We start from the raw sequence: 19999 nt of genomic DNA, 5'->3' as shown, positions 1-19999 counted from the left end.
AAAGGACATCAGTCATACTGAATTAGTCCCCTCCCCTGCCCCCCACTACAGTATGGCCTCATCCTAACTTAACTAATTACTTCTGAAATAGACCTATTTCCAAATAAGGTCACATTCTGAGGTCCTGGGGGTTCGGATTTCAACATATGAACTTTAGAGACACAATTCAACCCATAACGCAGGTACACATTACATACATAGTGAATAAATGAATAATGAAACAGGGAAAGGGCCTGCCTGGGCACCAGTCTACTCCCAAGTGGCTAGGTCACTGCACATGTCTGATGACATCTACTCCACGAGCTAGAATTCCGTAAAATATCTGAGTACAGTATTTTATCTTGATTCTTCATAAACACAGGATAGTGATTCCTTGAGTGACATGCATTGTGACCCTGTATGAATTGCATATAGTTTAATAACAGTTAACCTAGAGGTGTATAAAGAATTTGAGGAAGGATGCCCAGTCAAACCTATAGAGTGGCTTCTGGTGTGAGCTGGTGGCCTGAGCTGAACCTTTAAGTTTGGGCCCTGGGCACACCGCAGCCCAAGGTCTGAAAACCCACTACTCTAAGGTAGAAGTTCGGGAAGCGGTCCCCTGCCCCACGTGTGCTCCTCAGCTTCAGATACGTAGACTTTCCTCTCATTCGGCTTCTGGCATCACCCTGGGTATCTGTTGTCTTCTGACCTGTTTTGTCTTAGTATTCATCCTATACTTGACCAACCCTGACTGGTCACTTACTTGTATCACAGGAGACAAACTCATTGCAGAATTCTTAGACATTTTACATGTAATCTCTCAAAGGTTACAACTTTAACAGAGAGGAACTTTCTGTCATGTACAGAAACATCAACACCTGCATGTCTACTGTGCGAGCTGCTTTTGTTCCTAATTGCTATCGCACAGATCTGTGCAGTGCTGGACCTTCTGGGGTTGCAGAAAAATAAGCACCATTAGGGGAAGAAGCCAGACCTGACTTTTTTCATTTGAAACTGTATTTCCAGTTTGTGAACAGCACCTGGCATATATTTGTCTTCTTACTGAGATTCCCCTCCTGCTGGGAACCTAAGTGCTAATCGCTGGGCCTTCAAGCAGAATGACTGAAAACTAACTAACATGGGGCCCCTGTGGAAGGCATTTTATGTACTTCTGTACTTTAGGCTGGCGGCTGCAAGGTGCTGGGAAGGTGTTCCTCCATTATTTAAAATACTTTTTCCTACATGTTGTTTTCTGTGTCTGTAAATAAACACTCACTTTCAAGACAATCACGTATCTACGGAGAGCCGGCTTCACATTTAGGTAGGGCTTTCTTTAAACCATTTCAAATATGGGTTCCTCCCACGTGAAACTGATACTAAAAAATTAGTGGCCAGCCACTTGGCCGGGGGGTGGAAGAAACAGAACTCAAAGCAAGCTTCCTGACGCTAAGCTCAGCGTTCTTCCCAGGAAAATATCCAAATGACTCCCTTACTTAAGAGACAAAAAAGGGAAAGAGGAACACACGGCTTTTAAAATTCATAGATCTAAAACTGGGAGCGACACATTCCAGTCATCTCATTCTATAGGTGGGGAAACTGAGGCCCCAACATTCCCCCAAAGGGTCACAATATAGTAATGGAAAAAGAGTGTCTGGAACACAACATCTAATAGAAATATGATGCCAGCCTCAGATGCCAGCCGTATTCGTAACTGAAAATCTTCTGGCAGTGCCATTGGAAAAATATGAAACAGATGAAATTCATTTTAATAATATGTGTAACCGATCCAATACGTCAGAAATATTATCATTGCAGCATGTAATTAGTATATAAATTATTAATGCACATTTTACACTCTTCTTCTCACACCGAGTCTTTGAAATATTCGTACGGCGCATCTCAATTCAGGCTAGCCACATTTCAAGGGTTCAGTAGCTGCATGTGGCCCGGGGCTGCCCTCTTGGACAGCACAGCTCCAGGGCAGCCCTTCAGCCCCAGTCTAATTTGCTTCTCCGCAACTGCACCCCTGGCTCCCAGACTTGCACACCACCAGAACTTATAAAATATTAATCGTCAAGAGCTGGTGCTTATTTTGAATTACCGTGCGTGGAAGATACCAGGGGTAGCAAGCAGCTGGGAGGTATATTTCGTTCACGGAAGATGTTTTAAATTTTAACTCCTGTCCAAGAAATGCAAATCAGTAATAAAAACTAGATTATAAATTTCAGAGTGGGACCTAACATTTAAAATATTTGTGTTCTGAAGATAAAGGTGACTAATACACGTGTGACGTAATGCTTCCAGCATTGCTGATTTTCGTTCTTTGAGTTATTTTCCTTTTTTTTTTTTTTTTTTTTTGCGGTACGTGGGCCTCTCACTGTTGTGGCCTCTCCCGTTGCGGAGCACAGGCTCCGGACGCGCAGCCTCAGCGGCCATGGCTCACGGGCCCAGCCATTCCGCGGCACGTGGGATCCTCCCGGACCGCGGCACGAACCCGTGTCCCCTGCATCGGCAGGCGGACTCTCAACCACTGCGCCACCAGGGAAGCCCGAGTTATTTTCAATTATGGTAACATTCCATTAAAACTCACCCCTGACTCCCAGGCTCCCCGACGCCTTCCCGTCCCAAGGAGCAGCACATGGCCTCTCACACCGTCACGGTAGAGGAGCTGAAACACCTCCCTCCGCCCTTATTTAAATCCTTTCTAATGCTACTGGTCAGTCTTTCCTAAAATATGCTCGGCAGAACAATTTTGTGGGATGTGGTTAACAGATTCTACGAAGCAAAAAAGAGTTTCTGTGTCCATATAAGTCTGGGCAATACTGGGCCAATCCTATTAATTATGCTGGGCTTTGGCTGCCTGTGACCAAGCTGAAGTGAGTCCATATTCTCACCCGCACCCCAGGCTGTTTCCCTTCCCTCTCTTGTCTGCAGCTTGTACCCTTAAGTCCTCATGCTCACTGCCTCGTATTTGCAAGATGGTTTCCCCAAATGTGTATGTTCTAGGCTCCAATAAGAAAAGAGGGAAGGAGGGAGGAAAGATGCTTTCAGCTGAAAGCTGAAACGTTCCCCCAAATCTCTAGGAGTGTCTTACTCAGACTCATCAGCTAGAACGATATCCCATGGCTCGCTGCAGCTTCAAGGGAAGCTGGGAAGGTGAATATTTTAACAAAGCACACTGCGGTGGTAAACTCGGTCACCCTTGTCTACCTGAGAATGACGGAGGAAACGGCATCCGGGATGCTCAGGGCTCAAAGCTTTCTTGGAGCCATTTACTTAAGATTTTGCTTTCTGCGTGTCAAATGGGGGACCATTAATCTCTTTCCCCCCCGCATAAAATTCTCATTTTTTCACGGAGGAACCTGAAGAACTGCTGTCCGGTTAAGTATGCTTTGGGCGAAGCCGCAGCCATGTGTCATTCTGGGACAGCCACGCGTCCTAAAAGGGAGACGCACAGAGGGTCTGAGGAAGACCCCATCTATCCTAACGTGAATGCTAACGTCTCTCCTGCCCCGGCGTCCTGTGTCAGCTCCTACGTTCCTATAGCCTCTCTCGGAGCCTCAGTTGGTCTCACGACCTCTCTTCGGGCCACGAGGCATACGTGGAACTCGCTCCTCCAATGCAAGTTTCTGCTTTCCCCACGCAAGGGGCGGACACCGCACGCAGCGACCCCGTCGCGCTCCCTCTGCCGCGGACACAGCCTGGAGTGACAGCAGCCAGGTGGTGAAAATGAGCACACGTTCCCCAGAGAACCAGAAACACCCGCCAGGCACTCGACGCCAGCCGCCGCCCGGCTGCAGATTCTTGTTACGCGAGCAAACAATAAGGCTCTCTTACCGTACGATGAAAGTCGCCTCGTCGATGGCAGCGTGTCACTCGCCTGTCCGCCCGCGACGCCTCACTCCCGCAGCCTCACGCCCCCGGCGTCCTTCGCCGCCGCCGGTTCCGCTCACCCGACCGCAGGTTCCGGTCCTCTTTCCGGTTCAAGATGGCGGCGGCGGCCCGACTGGAAAACCTCTCTCTGAGCAAACCCTGAAGCCCGCGGAGCAACTCCTACTACAGAAGACCCACCGCGGCGGGGAGGGCAGGTGGGAAGGGCTGGGACACACCGGTGCCCCCCGGCCCGGCTGCCCACCCAGTCGGGAGGGAACTTGAAATCCGGAGTCGCCCCCCCCCTCCGCCCAGGAGGGAAGGGTTGGAATGCCACCTTTGAAGGTGTGCGCCTGAGAGAGGAGACCCCAAACGGGTAGCGCTGAAAACCAAGGAGTCGCGCCTCCATGAGACCCAGAGCCTCGGCTCTTAGAGGGCTCGCCTCTCGGACTCGCACCGCGGGGCCCAGCGCAGAAGAGGCCTCAGGAGGCGTGAGGGCCGCCGGGACGCGGTGGGAGCGGGGCTCGTTTGCCTGCCATGCAACGTGGCCCTGAGCGGCCGGCACCAGGTTTGACAGGCGTCTGGGAGCCAGCTGGGGTTTTCTCCGGCGATGGAGGCTGGCATCTCTTTTCTTTTTCTTTCTTTTTTTTTAAACTCTAGATCCAGAGCTTTCCACAACAGGTGAGAAGCTTAGATCCATCTGGGAATGCGCTCTGGAATGTGTGCTGGCGTTCCTTGCTTATAGCCAGTGTTTCACGGAAGGGTCGTGGGCACTTGTGGAGGGTTCAGCGCTCAACGTTAGCCTCCGACCTGGGTCTTGGTTCCTGACTAGCCCTGTCATTCACTTGACAGCTTGAGACCTACCCTGATCCGCAGCCGCGTCCTTTCTCAGGGGATGGGGACTCCCTTTTCCCCAGCTGCTGCCTGGACTCTTGCCCCAAGCCGAGTGGACCATTTGGAAGGACAGTACTGCCATCTGTTTGACTCCAGTCAATTCGCTAGCTGCGTCAGCCATTCACAGGACTGGATTGCCTTTGATGTTTGGTATTTTTGTTATCTCAGGAGCACGCTGTAATTGCCATGCGTCGTCGGATGTTGAAATGTGCACTGGTGGCCGCCCTGGTACAAAGTGAACCAGTCTCCAGCCCTAGGGAGGCTTGGTCCTGACCTTTCTTTTCCCGCCAAGGTTCCAGCAGGTCTGTGGGTTTTGAAACTTCTCTCATTGTTTTCTGGGAAACAGTGTAGCTTAGCCAGCATCCAACATGGCAACCAGTGAGTCTCCCCTCCTGATACTCACATCCTTGTGCAGTTGCCTCCACATCGGTGAGGGCTGACCAGTGCTATATGATAACGGATATCATGGACCTCTTTGGTTGTGACTTTGGCAGGCGGGTCATAAAAGGCATTGCCGCTTGTTGCCGTGCTCTCTCTTGGGTCACCTGCTCTGGGGGAAGCCAGCTGTCGTATCATGAAGACAGTCAAGCATCCCCATGGAGAGGTCTTTGGGATGAAGAACTGAGGCTTCCTGACCACTAGCCAGCACTAAATTGCCGGCTCTGTCTACACCCCATCTCGGAACTGGATCCTCCTCCAGTCCCAGTCAAGCCTTCAGATGACTGCGGCCCTGGCTGACACCTTGACTGCAACCTCACGCGAGACCCTGAGCCAGCACCACCCAGGTAAGCTGCTCCCAAATTCCTGACCCATTGAAACTAGCGGTCCTTATTGTTTTAGACTGCCAAGTCGCGGTGCAATTTGTTACACAGAAACAGGTAGCATATATAATACTTCAGCGGCCAGCTGTGGCCACCAGAAGTTCTTGCAAAGTCCCCTGCCTTTTTGCTAGACAGTTATAGAGTTTGTGTCACCAAAGTGCCCATATAGGATTTTCCGTTTGGGACATGAATAAGTACTTTTAAAGTACTTAATCGATACTTAAAAAGTACCTTAATACTTCAGTACTTTGCAGTATTTATTAATTTGGAAAAATCAGAAGTGGTGTGAGAATGCAAAGAAAAAAGGTAAAATGATATTTAAAAATATAATTGGTATAAGAAACGTAATTGAATTTTAAAAAATCGAGAATGTCAGCTCCGGGAGCCAAACATTTCCCCACTGAGTTTATCTGAGACCCTGGATAGATGCAATAGGCTGCTGGAATTGAGTATTGTCTCCTTCATCCTACTCTTTGCCTTTTGAAGGTGAGTTTTTTTTCTTTACTCTTGCAAAGATACAATATGAGAGCCCTGCCCCGGAGCCAAAATGGAAACATACATGCATTAATGAGAAATAGTATGTTTTGTCTGTAAACAATGAAGCATTTGCAGGTAATATATGTGGAGGAGGCATGTTGAGTGAGTCAGCATCCAGCCTGGCTTCCACATGAGTCCGCATCCAGCCTGGCTTCCTGGATCCTGGACAAGTCGTTAATTTTCTGCATCTGTGTGCTCCTTTGTAAGCGGGGAGATAGAAGAAGGTTCTTGTGAGGGTTCGATGAGATAGTTCCCTGGAGCCGCTTCCATTCTGTTCTGTTTTTGTTGTGATTATGATATACAATTAAATTGCATTAAGTAACTGCATTATTAAACGCGAACATGGTTATAAGGGACTGGTCAAATAGCGCACGTTGCAATGCAAATAGAACCTGAGCCCGATGTACCACAGCTGATACTTAACCTAATCCAATCCCAATGAGGTTGCCGGCACATTCATTTAGTATGATTAAAACAAAAATGGGGTCATTTAAGACACAAGTATTACTCTAAATTTTTACCTTTTACAATTAACACAAAATATCTTTTCATCGTGATTATCCATTGTTGTTAAAAACACAGTGAATTGTTCCTGCGGCAGGCAAAGCTAAAGTGAAATATAATCTTCCCTCTCAGCCCTGAGATGAAAAAGAAACAGTGTGTCACTCAGAAGGAACTTAACACACACAATTTTGAAAACGCAGTGTCTTCATACATCAGCTTTCTTTTTCTTTCTGTGGATGACAGCGTAACAATTTAATATTAGCCCTTAACGAACATCTCAGATGTTCAGCTTATTAACTTTTGAAGATGTAGGACAAAAACAGTTAAAATTGACTGGAAACTCTTGTTAGAATGATGGATGTTAGACATCAGGACTTGATGGCTGTAACTCTCATGGCTGTCCCATTGGGTGAAATTCATACCAATAAACAGAAAGAAAATTTCCATTTTCAACTTCGGACTCTGAAAATTAGGTTTCATTTACAAGCTGATTTGTCCTGATTACTTAGAATTATCCGATAGAGATCAGAAGCAGAAGCCCATCTGAAGCCCCTGCTTAGCTGTCCCCCCGCACCCGGGGGACCCTGCCTCCCCGCTAATCGCCTTCTGTTTGTACTCTGCAGATCCAGGCCACATTTTAATAGGGATGTTAAAGATGTTTGCCAAGCACCCAGCCAGCCGGAAGACCGCTGGCAGGTTCACGTTGTCATTTTATTGAAAACAAAGTGGCATTTTTTTTGGAATACATTTACATAAGAAGGGAAGGCGTAAAGGGAGAGAGAAAGGCAATTTGCTTGTGAGGGCTTGGTCCCGTCAGGCATCCTGAAAACCTTTAATGATGAATTGTTCTTTGCTCACACCCAGTGGGGCTGAGTATGGTCTGCAGACAGGGAATAGGGTATATAGCTCTTCTCGCCCTTCCCGCTGTCACCCACACCTGGGCCCTACCTGGGCACCTGCCTACCTACCAGGAGGACCTAGTTCCTGGTGCAAAGAGCAGGCAGGTAGAGGGGGAGAGGAGGTCCCCGGTCTACTGCTCTCTAAGCTGATCTAATTGAAAAAAAAATTTTGGGGGGGGCTGCGTTGGGTCTTCGTTGCTGCGTGCGGGCTTTCTCTAGTTGTGGCGAGCTGCGGCTCCTCTTTGTTGCGGTGCGTGGGCTTCTCATTGCAGTGGCTTCTCTTGTTGCGGAGCATGGGCTCTACACGCGCGGGCTTCAGTAGTTGTGGCTCGCGGGCTCTAGAGCTCAGGCTCAGTAGTTGTGGCGCAGGGACTTAGTTGCTCCGCGGCACGTGGGATCTTCCCGGACCAGGGCTCGAACCCGTATCCCCTGCATTGGCAGGCGGATTCTTAACCACTGCGCCACCAGGGAAGTCCCGATCTAATTTTGTTTTACCGTTTTTCTGTGTTGTGCTTGCTTCACGATTTTCTCGCTTCGGCTCAAGGGACCTGTTTTCCAGGAGTAAACCTGGGAATACGGGGGGTTTAGCTGTATCATGCTAAATTACAGTCAGCATGTCAGTGGAAGGTTAACACGGGAGATGCCGTGGCCACTGCTTCCCTCAGACTCGGGAACCGGGTATGGAAAGCTTCCTGGGCCTTATAGGAGCACGAGACCAGGTCTTGGTCACTGGGATGAGAGAACACATAGCAGCCACCGCAAATCGGTGGCAGAGAGTACCGGTGGCCCAGGTTCAAAGCCTCAGTCTTGAGAATGTTGTTGCCGCAGCTCACAGTTGAAAAATAACGACCTCTGCCTTGAAAGAGGCCCTTAACATCTGCCGCTCGTGTAATTTTTTAGTTGTTGAAGAGTTTACTACTTTCACCTGTGTGGGTGTATATGGACATCATGAGTGTGTATGGGTATATATGTGTTTCTGTATGGTTGTGCGTGCTTAAAAGATAAACTAAGGCGTGTTAACAATTTTAAGAGTTTGAGCAAAAATGGATTTGAATCAGGCAGTGCCTAACCGGAAGTGGTTAGGAACGCTCCACCGACGGGAGCTGGGGTAGACTTGGAAAGAGAAAAAGCAGAAGCAAAGTAAGGAAGTGATTGGTTGGCTGTAACTTCGCGCCTAGTTGGCTGTTTGGGATTGATTCTGGTTTCCTGACTAGGCTTCCACCGCATAAGAGCCCCCTCAGTCTAATGGCCTCCTTGTTTCATTAGTTTAACAGTGCACGTGTGTACAGGGGCACGTGTGTGCATGCATGTGTGTTCACAGGTTTGCGTGCCTTCATGTGTGTGCACGTGTATTCATGCGTGCAGATGTGTGTGTGGTGCACCTGTGTATGTGCACACAGGTTTGTGCACGTGCGTGTGCATTTATGTTTGCATGTTTGTATTTGCTCCCCGTACACAACCTGTGGTAACCTCTCCTGTACTTCAGTCTTTTTTTCCCACCACTGCTGCTTGCCTTAATGTTCGTATGTAATCAGAAATGATTTTGAGGCCCCTGAACACTAGACTGAAGCTTCAAGGAATCAGCGTGTCAGGGGGAGCAGACCGATGATGCCAGAGAGAGGTTGTCTGAGCACAGCTGCCAGCAATCAGGGACAGCGGACAGAACGAGAGCAGCAGTCCTGGGAGCAGCTAGCTGCCTCCCTTCTCTAGATGGGAGGGGGCCCCGTTGCCTAGAGACCAGCGTGAAGGGCTCAGGTAACAAAAGGTGTTCTGGGCTCCTGTGAAGGGCAGTAGCTTCCAGGGCGAGGCAGCTGCTGAGCCTTGCATGACTCCATGCCGCGCTTGGCTTTCAGGCTGCTGTGTAGACCGTGGGAGTAGCATCACATTGGTACATCAGACAAAAACACCACTGCGCTAGACCACCACAGGCTGCCTGTTCAGTTAAATGAAGACCAGCTGATGCTTGGAGACATTTCTTTTCCCTTGTTTCTCTTCCTTTCTTTTCATCTCCTTTTCCCTTTCACTCTCCACTCTCTTCTCCCCTTTCCACCTGTGTCTCTCCCTCCCTCCTTTAAAAAAAAATCAAATGGTTATAAAATCACTTTTCTTCCTAGGCAACCCTCCTAATCAGATGGAAAGCCTGGTGCAGTATTTATCTCGTTACATAACCATGTTTTTCCTGTAGACGTAACATTTACTCCTTAAGCTTTTCTTACATTTATTCCCATATTGTTTCCCAGTTTCCTACTAAGTCGTCTTCTTAAATGTAAAAGCATAATATATCCTCTACTTCTGCTTAATCTCATCTGGGCTGAGGACGCTCTAAGTTATGTATCCGGTTGGGATAGAGCCATGGAAACACAAGCAGAGGCAGCACTGGGGAGCTTTAAAGAATGCCGTCTCACGATGTTGATTTATTCGAGCCGGCCACACGACGTGAGTCGTATTACAGGCAGTCACGGTGAGGATAAAGGCCACCATGCTTCTTGGGCGCTTTGCATGGCAGTGCTCTGCTTGCCTCGTCGCACATCACCCTGAGCCCTCAATGATGTCCTCACTCAGGTTCTCTCTGTTCACTGAAGGAAGGTATGAGCTTTTCTCCAGAGGGCGCAGTACCAGGAAGCTGTGATTCTAACCTGGGCCATCGGCCTCCCGTCCAAATCTAACATGTGCAGCAACCAGACAGGTATTAAAGGACATGTGCAGCAACAAAACGTGAGCGAGCGCCAATCCAGAGGCAGCAGTGAAGGACGAGCTTGCAGTAGGCATCTCAGATCTTCCCCACGGCTTATTTAATTAAACTCTAGGTGGTTTTGCAAGGGTGGGTGTGGAGAAGCTGGTTAGTAATATGCAGTCTCGGGGCGCGCCTGGGACCTGCTGAAACAGGTGGGGCCACCCTTGGTGTCTGGACGAGCCCTCCTTTGGGGCTTGCTGATTGTCATTGGTTCTCAGGTGTGGGACCCATGGCTCCAGGGTGAGCTCTACACCCGCTGCAGATTCTGAGGCCACTTTCTCTCCTCCCGCAATATGAACCCAAGCTGTGACCGAGGGGTTGAGCAGGAGGGAGAACGCAGGTTTGAGTGGGAAAGGGGAGGGCATGTGACAGAGTATTTAGGTTGCCACTCACGTGGTCATCAATGCTTCAGCCCTCTGCCATCAGGGTGAAGGCTTGCAGCTGGGTTATGATTATTCCTGAGCAGCACCTTTCTTCTAAGAGAGTCACAGCTCACAAGATTCTACAGTGAAGAAGCTGGTTTTTAAATTCTACTACAAACTCCAGATTCTTCCTGCCCCCCCCACCCACCCCACCCCCAGTATGCATCGCCTCCCCTGACTTGGCGAGCTCCTTACCCCTGGGAGGCTGAGGTAATGAGAATTAGATGCTAAACCAGGAGGCCAAGAGGCAGGGCTCCTGGGTTCTGTCACTCCAGGGCCTCTCACTTGCTTTAATTTCAGCAGTGCCTCAGGCAGGTTAGCACAGGGCCCTGTGAGGTAACTGCACAATGACCAAAAGCTGCTGGGTCATTCTTTTATTAGGCTGTTCCACAGTCTAGCGGATTTCATGATTAGAAAGTAATTTCATTCCCTAAAGCATACTGAAGACCCAGGCTACGCTGGGAGAACGTTGGTTCAGTTGCTGCTGTCTCCCAGCTGAGACTTAAGAAAACAAAAGAAACAATTTCGTATGATAATATTAGCAAATACGTCTTCTGTAAGCCGTTCTTCATGCCTATTGAATTGCATTGTCTCCTCTCCATATTGTTGACTTACTTGTATAAAGAATTTTGCTGTGCAAAGTGGGGAAAATTATTTCATGCTTGCTTTGATCAGAAATCTGTTGAGGTGTCTAAACCGTTCAGTATTTTCTAGTGTGGTTAGCTTTGCTAAGGGAAGGGAAGGGCGATCAAATCATTAGCATAAATGAAGCGGCCTAAGTGCTGTCTTGAATATTTTTAGATGGATTTAAAAAGTAGTGTAAGTTTAAGAAGGTCAAAGATGCTGGGAATCTAAGGCATGCACGTTGTTCATTATTTTAGCAATACTCTAATACCATGTTTCTCCTGTGTCATCTGACATCTAGATTATGTAAAGCCAAAATGAGGTCACCGTGACAACCATCTGTGCCATTAATTCATTGTTATGAGTTAATTTGGATTAGGATCTCAGCTAAATTATGAAATGTTTGGTCTTTGTTTTAGCTGAAGACCATTTGGTGGTGATTTGCATTACTTCCAGTTTCTGGATTCCAGCAGCTAATGCTGCCGTTTTCTCCCCTCCCTTGAAAAGGAGTAATCCCTTCATAATACAATTTGTAACTTTACGTAAGAGGAATTGGCTTACAACTCTGTGGAGGGCGGGTGGTGGTGCTGGTGGTGTGTCTACTACTTAATGATAATAAAATATTTCTTTTTAAAATACCTCGAAGCTTCCAGGATTTTATTTACTCATTATATCAAGTAATTGCCCACGGATGTACGGCATTATGGAAACTTGCAAAAGTGAAAGGTTAGTTGGTAGGCCATGAGTAAATTATGGCTGGAAGAGCAAAAATGACCTAAAGTTAATGAAAAATATGTGGCCTCATCCAGTAGTAGTCATTTACAAATGGCAACAAAAGTTGCCCCTAACGTAGTTATGTAATTAGTTTGATGTGGGAAGCTGAGTTGCCAAGGAGTCCTGGGATACTGTAGCTGGCCTGCAGGGGGCTACAGCGGGGCCCATAGGAGTAAGCCCTGGAATCTGGCCAACCTGGAAGGGTCTGCTGGGCAGGCTGTACGTGACAACCAGTAAGAAAAAACATCTCAGGATAAGTTATGAACCTTTATGCAGGTGTAAAAAGGTCTTAATTGTTTTTATTAGTTGCATTATTGCTCTATCTAATTATGTTAAGTATAGATAAGAGTAAATGAGAAACAAAGTTGAGTTTAGGAATTAAAGTGTAGATTTGGTGGAAACTGAAAAGTATATGTTTTTGTGTGTGTGTGTGTGTGTGTGTGTGTGTGTGTGTGTGTGTGTGTGTGTGTGTGTTATGCGGGCCTCTCACTGTTGTGGCCTCTCCCATTGCGGAGCACAGGCTCTGGATGTGCAGGCTCAGCGGCCATGGCTCACGGGCCCAGCCACTCCGCGGCATGTGGGATCTTCCCAGACCGGGGCACGAACCCGTGTCCCCTGCATCGGCAGGCGGACTCTCAACCACTGCGCCACCAGGGAAGCCCTGAAAAGTATATGTTTTGTTTCAGGCAGAGAAAAAGGATCCATAGATCAGAAAATGTAGGATGAAACCAGTGGATCTATGTATGGTGGAGGGTAGATAGGAAATAGATTCATGGCTTTTTATCCTAGGGTGGAGAAAGTGCCGGAAAGATGGACTAGTGGGAATAATTTTTGGCTTTGAATTCAGAGAGACTTAGTAAATCCTGGCTTTGACTTTGTTATGGCAGCCCTAGGAAGCTGGTGTATAAAATAGTGAAATGATAAATCATCAGCAAAGGAAGTGGTTTTGCGTCCCAGCTGCCACAGCTGGGAGCCGTGGTGTTTATACATGAGACGTAGAAAATAGTCACGGAGGAAAGCACTTGGAAGAAATGGTGGAAACCTTCCAGATCATACAGAGGCCTGAGGATTCCTTTTTCTGCTTCAAACTTCTGAGGTTGAGCGAAATCTTCCCAGTTCATGCATAGAAAAGCAGGGGCCTTCCCATCATCTCAGGTCACTGTAGCTGCTGTATTTACTGAGATTCCGGTGTTGTATGAACTGATGAACAGGAACTGCAAAAGCAAGGGAAGTAGATGAAGAATTGCCAATGTGTTACTTGGTTTAGCCAGAAACACGGAAAAGCTTGAACACTGAACATACTGCACCCTGGGAAGGGAAATGTGGCGTATTTGACAACAGAGAGGAACCAGTTTGGCTTAGACCAAGGGCTGGTAAACGTTTACTATAAGGGGCTGGATAGTAAATATTTTCGGCTTTGTGAGCCTCACAGTCTGTTGTCAGGTTTCAGCGCTGCTGCTGTGGTGTGGAAAGCAGCCACAGGCAACATCTAAACAGATGAACACGGCTGTGTTGCTGTAAAGCTTGATGCATGGACGCTGGAATTTGACTTTCACGGAGTTTTCATGGGTCATGATGTAGCTCTGTTCTTTGATTTTGTTCAACCATTTGAAAATGTAAAAGCAATTCTTACCTTGAGGAATATGCAAAAAGAGGTGGTGGGCTGGATGTGCCCTTGGGCTGTGGCCTGCCGTCCCCTGGCTTACTGACCCTTGGTTTAGAATACTGACAGTGCTGGAAGAACTAAGACTTTGAAAGGTAAAGTGGGTCTGAGTCAGAGACCAAGACAGAAATGCTTGCCTAGACTACTCTGAAGTACAGTTTTCTCTTATATCTTTGTTATCCGTAAGATTGGCGGCTCACATTACACCTATAGTTGAATGAATGAATTCTACTCCATAGTATGTTCCCTGGTGTGGGTTTAGCTGTTTTTAGTTTATCCCCCCCACCAACGGGATTATTGTTGTTGTTTATATTAAGCCCAGGGTTAAGAGAACAGTGGTAGTTCTAAAGACATTCCTTAATTGGGTAAAACCGTATCTTAAAAACTCTTTCTTCCATGACTGTTCTCTGGTCATCTCTGTGGTCCCTACCTGGTGCCCTGGGGCAGAGGCTCACTGCGCTTGTTTCCTTCTCCTCCTGTGGGCTCTAGCACAGCTAGACCCCATTTCCTAGTTTCCCTGGTACATAGGGCAGCCCTATGCCTGAGTTCTGTCTGGCGGAATGAGGCTGAAATGACACACACCACCACCTCCGGTCCTATCTAGCCCCACACAGCCTCGTGTGCTGTGTTCCACACTCTCTCCTCCCCTTGTTGTGCCTGGAAGGCAAGTTCTTTCTTATCCTAGAAGTGGGCATATCCATAAGTCGGAAGGAGGAGAGGTGTACAGGAGCACCGTCAGAGTGGGAACTTGTGTGTCGGAGCAAAAGCAATAATGTTTATTCTGTTAAACCAGGAGAGCTGTTGGTTACACCCACTATCCTCCTCTGACTGATATGCATTTGGTGTGTGAAGACAGGGGACACCTCACAAAACGGTGCCTGTGGAGTAACGATTCCTATTTCAGTGGCCATTCACTCACGTTTGGCCCTGTGTACAGAATCACTCATCTCACTCCAGACCTCTGGCTCGTCCCTCATGGTCGCTTTCTAGGCCCATCCTGAGTGGGCACACCTCGTGATCTGTGCCCCAGGCCTCATCTGCTAATTGATTGTCTCTCTCCTATGCTGGGTTCTGTCTTCGAGAGCCATTCGCGGTGCTCAGGTGAATTCTCTGTTCAGTTTTCCTTGCATCTTTTTAAACCTTTAAGTTAATGGATGACTGATAGCACAGAAGGTACATTTAAAGGGCACTGAAGTAGGTGGTTGGTGTATGTTTTTGTGAGCCAAAGGGAAGCTGGGGGTAGGTGAGGAATGTGAGCCAGTTCAGGAATGAGGTCATAATGTGCACTGATGACAACCCCACGTTAGCCTAGGGCATCCAGAGGGGTGGGCAGCCTGCCACGGTCTAGTGTTGCTTTGGGATGTTCATAAATATTATGGTTTGGTAGAGGCTGTTAGAGGCTGTTGTATATGCTGGTGAAAATACGTTGATGATCATGCATATTAATGTATGTTATGTAACAGATGTTACACAGAATTATGGCATATAATATATAAAATATAAAGTTGTATTCTATAATCATATATAATATAAAAATATATATTATATAATTATTTACATATGGTTTTGATGTATACAAATATATTTTTATATTTATATATAATTTTCATATATTATATAATCATTACATAATATAATATTATATAAAATCATATATTATAAAATATTACATACACATACACATGGTTGTTGGCATCTGTTCCGCTGAAGTGGAAGCTGCGTTTGGTTTGTTTTGTTTTTTCTCAAGATGTAGCACTTTGCTTCTTCAGATGCCAATTGATTTACCTCCTGAAATAAGGAATACAAGAGTATGGGTTATCTTCTCGAGTGTCAGATGGTGTGATTGCAGAGGTTTAGTGTTTTGTCTCATGATTCATGCCTGATACGCGGCACACGCATCCTAGAATCTCCATAGCGTCACTGCCACCGAGAGCAGCCCCAAGGGTTTTTCAGTGCAGTAATCACTGGCCTTCTCCCACGTTTACAGGTTTGCACGTGCACTCGTCATAATGACAGATCCATTTGTCAATACATAGAGAGCCTGCTGTGAGAAAGGGCTCTTGGGGCTGCTTCCTCGAGTGGAAACCCTTGTAGGGCAGTGGGCACACCTCGTCCAGCTTCCTCGAGTGGAAACCCTTGCAGGGCAGTGGGCACACCTCGTCCTAGTGTTGTTTAGTGTTGTGAGTATTGCCCTCCTGTCTTCCCTTTCCTTTCCCACTGCCTTTTCCATCTCAGCAATGGAAGCTCCATCCTTCTGCTAGCTCAGGCCAGAAACCTTTGAGTTGTTCTTGTGTGTATCTTTCTCTCCAGTCCACACCAATTCAACAGGAAGCCGTTTTGGCTCCAGCTTCAATGTGGGTCCAGATCTGACCGTTTCTCCTAACCTCTCCTACTCCGAGCCACCACCGTCTTTCTTCTGCAGCCCTCTGAGCATTACGTTTATACATAGCAACTTTAGTTAGAGGTTATTTTTCTGTGGGCAATAAAAGAGAGATAAAGGATCTGCAGATGAATAAGAATTGTGAGAAACAGAGGACCTGAAGTAGAACCCATCGGTCTATTTATCAATGATGGAAGACAGGAAAAGGAGAGAAGTACTTCTGAGGGAGGAGGTCAAGTCTTGGTTAGTTGATAAAACTTAGGTGAGAAAGTTCTGCATGGGTTTCTAGGTTGTATAGCACTGCTTGACAGTTTTGTCCCTTGTAGGGGTCTGGCGGGTGAGCACGGTGGGGAGGCAGCATAGAACATTCTTAGGTGACTTGGAGGGAGGGGAAGAAGCAGGTTTGTGCAGATGCCTTTTGAAGGCCTTGTAGAGGCACTTTGTTGAAGGCAAAATAACACCTTCAGGGTGAGGGCCAGTCAGCCTGTTCTGGAGCGATAATGCGGATGGCTGGGGATCTGCTAAAATGCAGATTCTGATCCTGTAGTTCTGGGTAGGGCTGAGATCCTGCATTTCATTTTTCTTTCTCTTTCTTTCTTTCTTTCTTTCTTTCTTTCTTTCTTTCTTTCTTTCTTTCTTTCTTCCTTCCTTCCTTCCTTCCTTCCTTCCTTCCTTTCTTTCTTTCTTTCTTTCTTTCTTTCTTTCTTTCTTCCTTCCTTCCTTCCTTCCTTCCTTCCTTCCTTCCTTCCTTCCTTTCTTTCTTTCTTTCTTTCAGTTGAAGTATGGTTGATTTACGATCGTGTGCTAGTTTCAGGTATACAACACAGTGATTCAGTATTTTCGCAGATTATAATCCATTATAAATTATCATAAGATATTGGGTACAATTCCCTGTGCTATACTGTTAAGTCCTTGTTGCTTATCTATTTTCAGTGTTTTGTGTATGTAGTTTGTACCTGTTAATCCATTACCCCTACCTGCATTTCTAAGAAGCTCTTAGATGGTGCCCACAGTGCTGCTGTTCTCTACAGATAGCCTGGGGCTGTACTCTCATGTGGTAAAACTTCAAATCCCTCTGCATTAATTTACCTACAATTGCCCAGCTATGCTTCTTAATCTCTGTTTCCTTCATTTGATTTGTATTTTTGTCTTTTAGTTATAGGATCCATACAGTAAGGTCCCCCCTCCCCTCCCCTCCCCTCCCCTCCCCTCCCCTCCCCTCCCCTCCCCCCTCCCCTCCCCTCCCCTCCCCTCCCCTCTCCTCCCCTCCCCTCCCCTCCCCTCCCCCTCCCCTCCCCCTCCCCTCCCCCTCCCCTCCCCTCCCCCTCCCCTCACCCTCCCCTCCCCTCCCCCTCCCCCTCCCCTCCCCCTCCCCCATCCCCCCATCCCCTTAGGACCAGTTATTCTTAAAGTTCACTAAGGGACATTAAAAAAAAGTGACACAACTGTAAGATTTTATAGGTTTCTTGAACAGTCTCGTAAAAAAGAAAACATAAACTCTTTTGGAACAAAGACCTTATAGATCAGGTAGCGAAAATGTTTTTCAGACCTTTTAAGTCATTTTAAAAAATGAAGGTGAAATTTGCATTAAATAGAGCTGATTATTTGAGAGTGAACAATTCATTGGCATTTAGTACCTTCACAGCATTGTGCAACCACCACCTCTATGTAGTTCCAAAACGTTTTCATCGCCCCCAAATTAAACCCTGTACCCATGAGGCAGTCACTCCCCTTTCCCCTTCCCTCGGCTTCTGGCAACCGCCAGTCTGCTTTCTGTCTCTGCGGATTTGCCCCTGCTGGGTATTGCATCTAAATGGAAGCATACGATATTTGTCTTTTTATGTCTGGCTTCCTTCACTGAGCATAATGTTTTCATGGTTCATCTACGTTGTAGCCTGTGTCAGTATTTTATTTATTTTTATGGCTGGATAATATTCTATTGTAGGTACACTCCACAATTTGTATATCCATTCATCCTTTAATGGACATTTCGGTTGTTTCTACCTTTTGACTCTTGTGACCAGTGCCGCTGTAAACATGTGTGTAAATCGTGCATTTTTCTTTGTGTAGTTTAGGGAGTGATTCTTTCTGAAGGATACAAGTTGATTTTGACGTAAGCAGAGGAGATTAAGCAGAGGAGATTCATCAAAGGTTTGACACTCTACCATTCAAATTCAAAAATGAAAAAAATGACTTTCTAAAGCAGACCTCCAGGTATTCTAAATTGTTATAAGCGACGAACACTCTCCTTTGAAAAAAACTCTTCAATTGTTTATTCAGGAATCCTGGGGTTTTAGGCACAAAAGGGATGTGAATACAGCCGTGTGTAGTGTCACAGGAGATCAAGAGAGATTTCTTCCCAGAATTCTTTCAAAGATCCACAGGGGTTCAGAGACGGCCACCTCTATGCCCCACCTGCCTGCCTGCCTGCGAAGGGTACAGTTTGAAAAGTCTCTTACCTTCTAGCTGTTAGAACTCAGAACCATGTGGAAGGTCAGTCACAGTGAAGTGGAACGTAAACATGCACCTGTCATCTCACGGACCCAGAGGGGCTTCTGCGCTTTTCCAGGAGTTAGGTGGAAAGAGGGTATGTGTGTGTGTGTGTGTGTCTTGCAGTCACTACTGTTTTTTTTTTTTCCCAAGCAGCACGGCTCATCTGCTCTGAGATATCATCAAGCCTCATAAGCTGAACTCTGCAAGGGTGACCGTGCTGGGTGCTGATCACTCCAGACTGAGGCCCGTGATTAAGATTTATCCTTGAGCAGCTGCAGAGCCTCTGCTCCCGTCTGCCCTGGAACTGGCCGCATATGGCAGGCCTTGTCGGGCGGGGCTGGAGGGAGAGCGTGTGCTCCTGAGCTGTGGTTGTGGACAGTGTCGGGGCAGATACTGAGCTCCTGTCCAGGATGTGATGAGACTGGTCCTAAATAGCTTGTCCAGCACATGGCACAGAAGGGGATCTTAGGGGGCTTCCCTGGCGGTCCGGTGGTTAAGACTCTGGGCTTCCAGGGCAGGGGGCCCGGGTTTGACCTCCCGTCGGGGAGCTAAGATCTTATATGCCATGTGGCGTGGCCGAAAAATAAAAAAATAATTAAAAAAAAAAGAAAGGGATCTTGGGTGATGGAATGGGGAGTGCAGTTGAGTCAGAAGCAGGGAACTTGGGGCCAGGGGTACAGGAAGCTGAGCTTGGATGTGGAGCTCCTGCGCGGGAGCTGGCTCCTGTACATTGCTGCTGCAGCTTCCTGGGAGGAAGGCCCTTGGATAGGAGCAAGGCTGCAGTGTGGGAAATGCTAGGTCTCCGCACAGCACAGAAGTCCTAAGGTGAGGATTGGTGAATAGGGACGGCTGACTGTGCATGTGGAGGTGTTCTGATGTCATATTTAGCATTTCATGGAAGCACTGCATGTCTCCACTCTACAGAGACCTGGAGAAGCCATTTAAAGCCAGATGCACTTGGGGGGAGCCTGCTAGAGTTTTATAACTTGGGTTTACCATGCTTCCTTACTGGAGAGCATTTAAGTGAGGGGTGATGGGTACCATAAAACATCAGAGGTCGTTTGAGTTCTCACTGATGCTGGCAAGGGTTAGGTTTGTATTTGGAAAGGGTAGATGATTGCCTCTCTTAATGGTAAGGTTGCCTGCCTGAACATAATTTCCTCATGGTCACACTCGGCCCCTCCCTTTGGAGGACTTCATCTCTTGGACTGTTAACGTATGCATAGCTACCTTCTACGTTGCTTTGGGGTGTTCCCTATTCTTTTCTTTCTTTATTTTTTGGCCACGCCTCGTGGCATGCAGGATCCCTTGCCCCCCTGCAGTGGAAGCACAGAGTCCTAACCACTGGACTGCCAGGGAATTCCCCACACTGTTCTTTTTAACTTTACCTTGTCACACCAACTAG

General features: G+C 47.2%; 2 long non-coding RNA genes across 3 annotated transcripts in view; one reads left to right on the top strand and one right to left on the bottom strand.

Annotated features, from left to right (window-relative positions):
- Window positions 1–3885, bottom strand: part of LOC307180269 — a 50093-nt gene extending 46208 nt beyond the window's left edge. For both annotated transcript variants that reach the window (XR_013825711.1, XR_013825712.1), the window contains exon 1: window positions 3817–3885. This is a non-coding gene — a long non-coding RNA (uncharacterized lncRNA). The remainder of the gene's footprint in view (window positions 1–3816) is intronic.
- A 1506-nt stretch (window positions 3886–5391) lies between these two features.
- The window catches only part of LOC307180270, a 491651-nt gene continuing 477043 nt past the window's right edge, over window positions 5392–19999 (top strand). Inside the window, exon 1 of the long non-coding RNA XR_013825713.1 lies at window positions 5392–5528. This is a non-coding gene — a long non-coding RNA (uncharacterized lncRNA). The remainder of the gene's footprint in view (window positions 5529–19999) is intronic.

This window comes from Stenella coeruleoalba, assembly GCF_951394435.1.
Source record: "Stenella coeruleoalba genome assembly, chromosome: X".
Taxonomy (NCBI): Eukaryota; Metazoa; Chordata; class Mammalia; order Artiodactyla; family Delphinidae; genus Stenella; species Stenella coeruleoalba.
The sequence above is the reverse complement of the archived record's forward strand: the minus strand, read 5'-3'. Positions and strand labels throughout refer to the sequence as shown.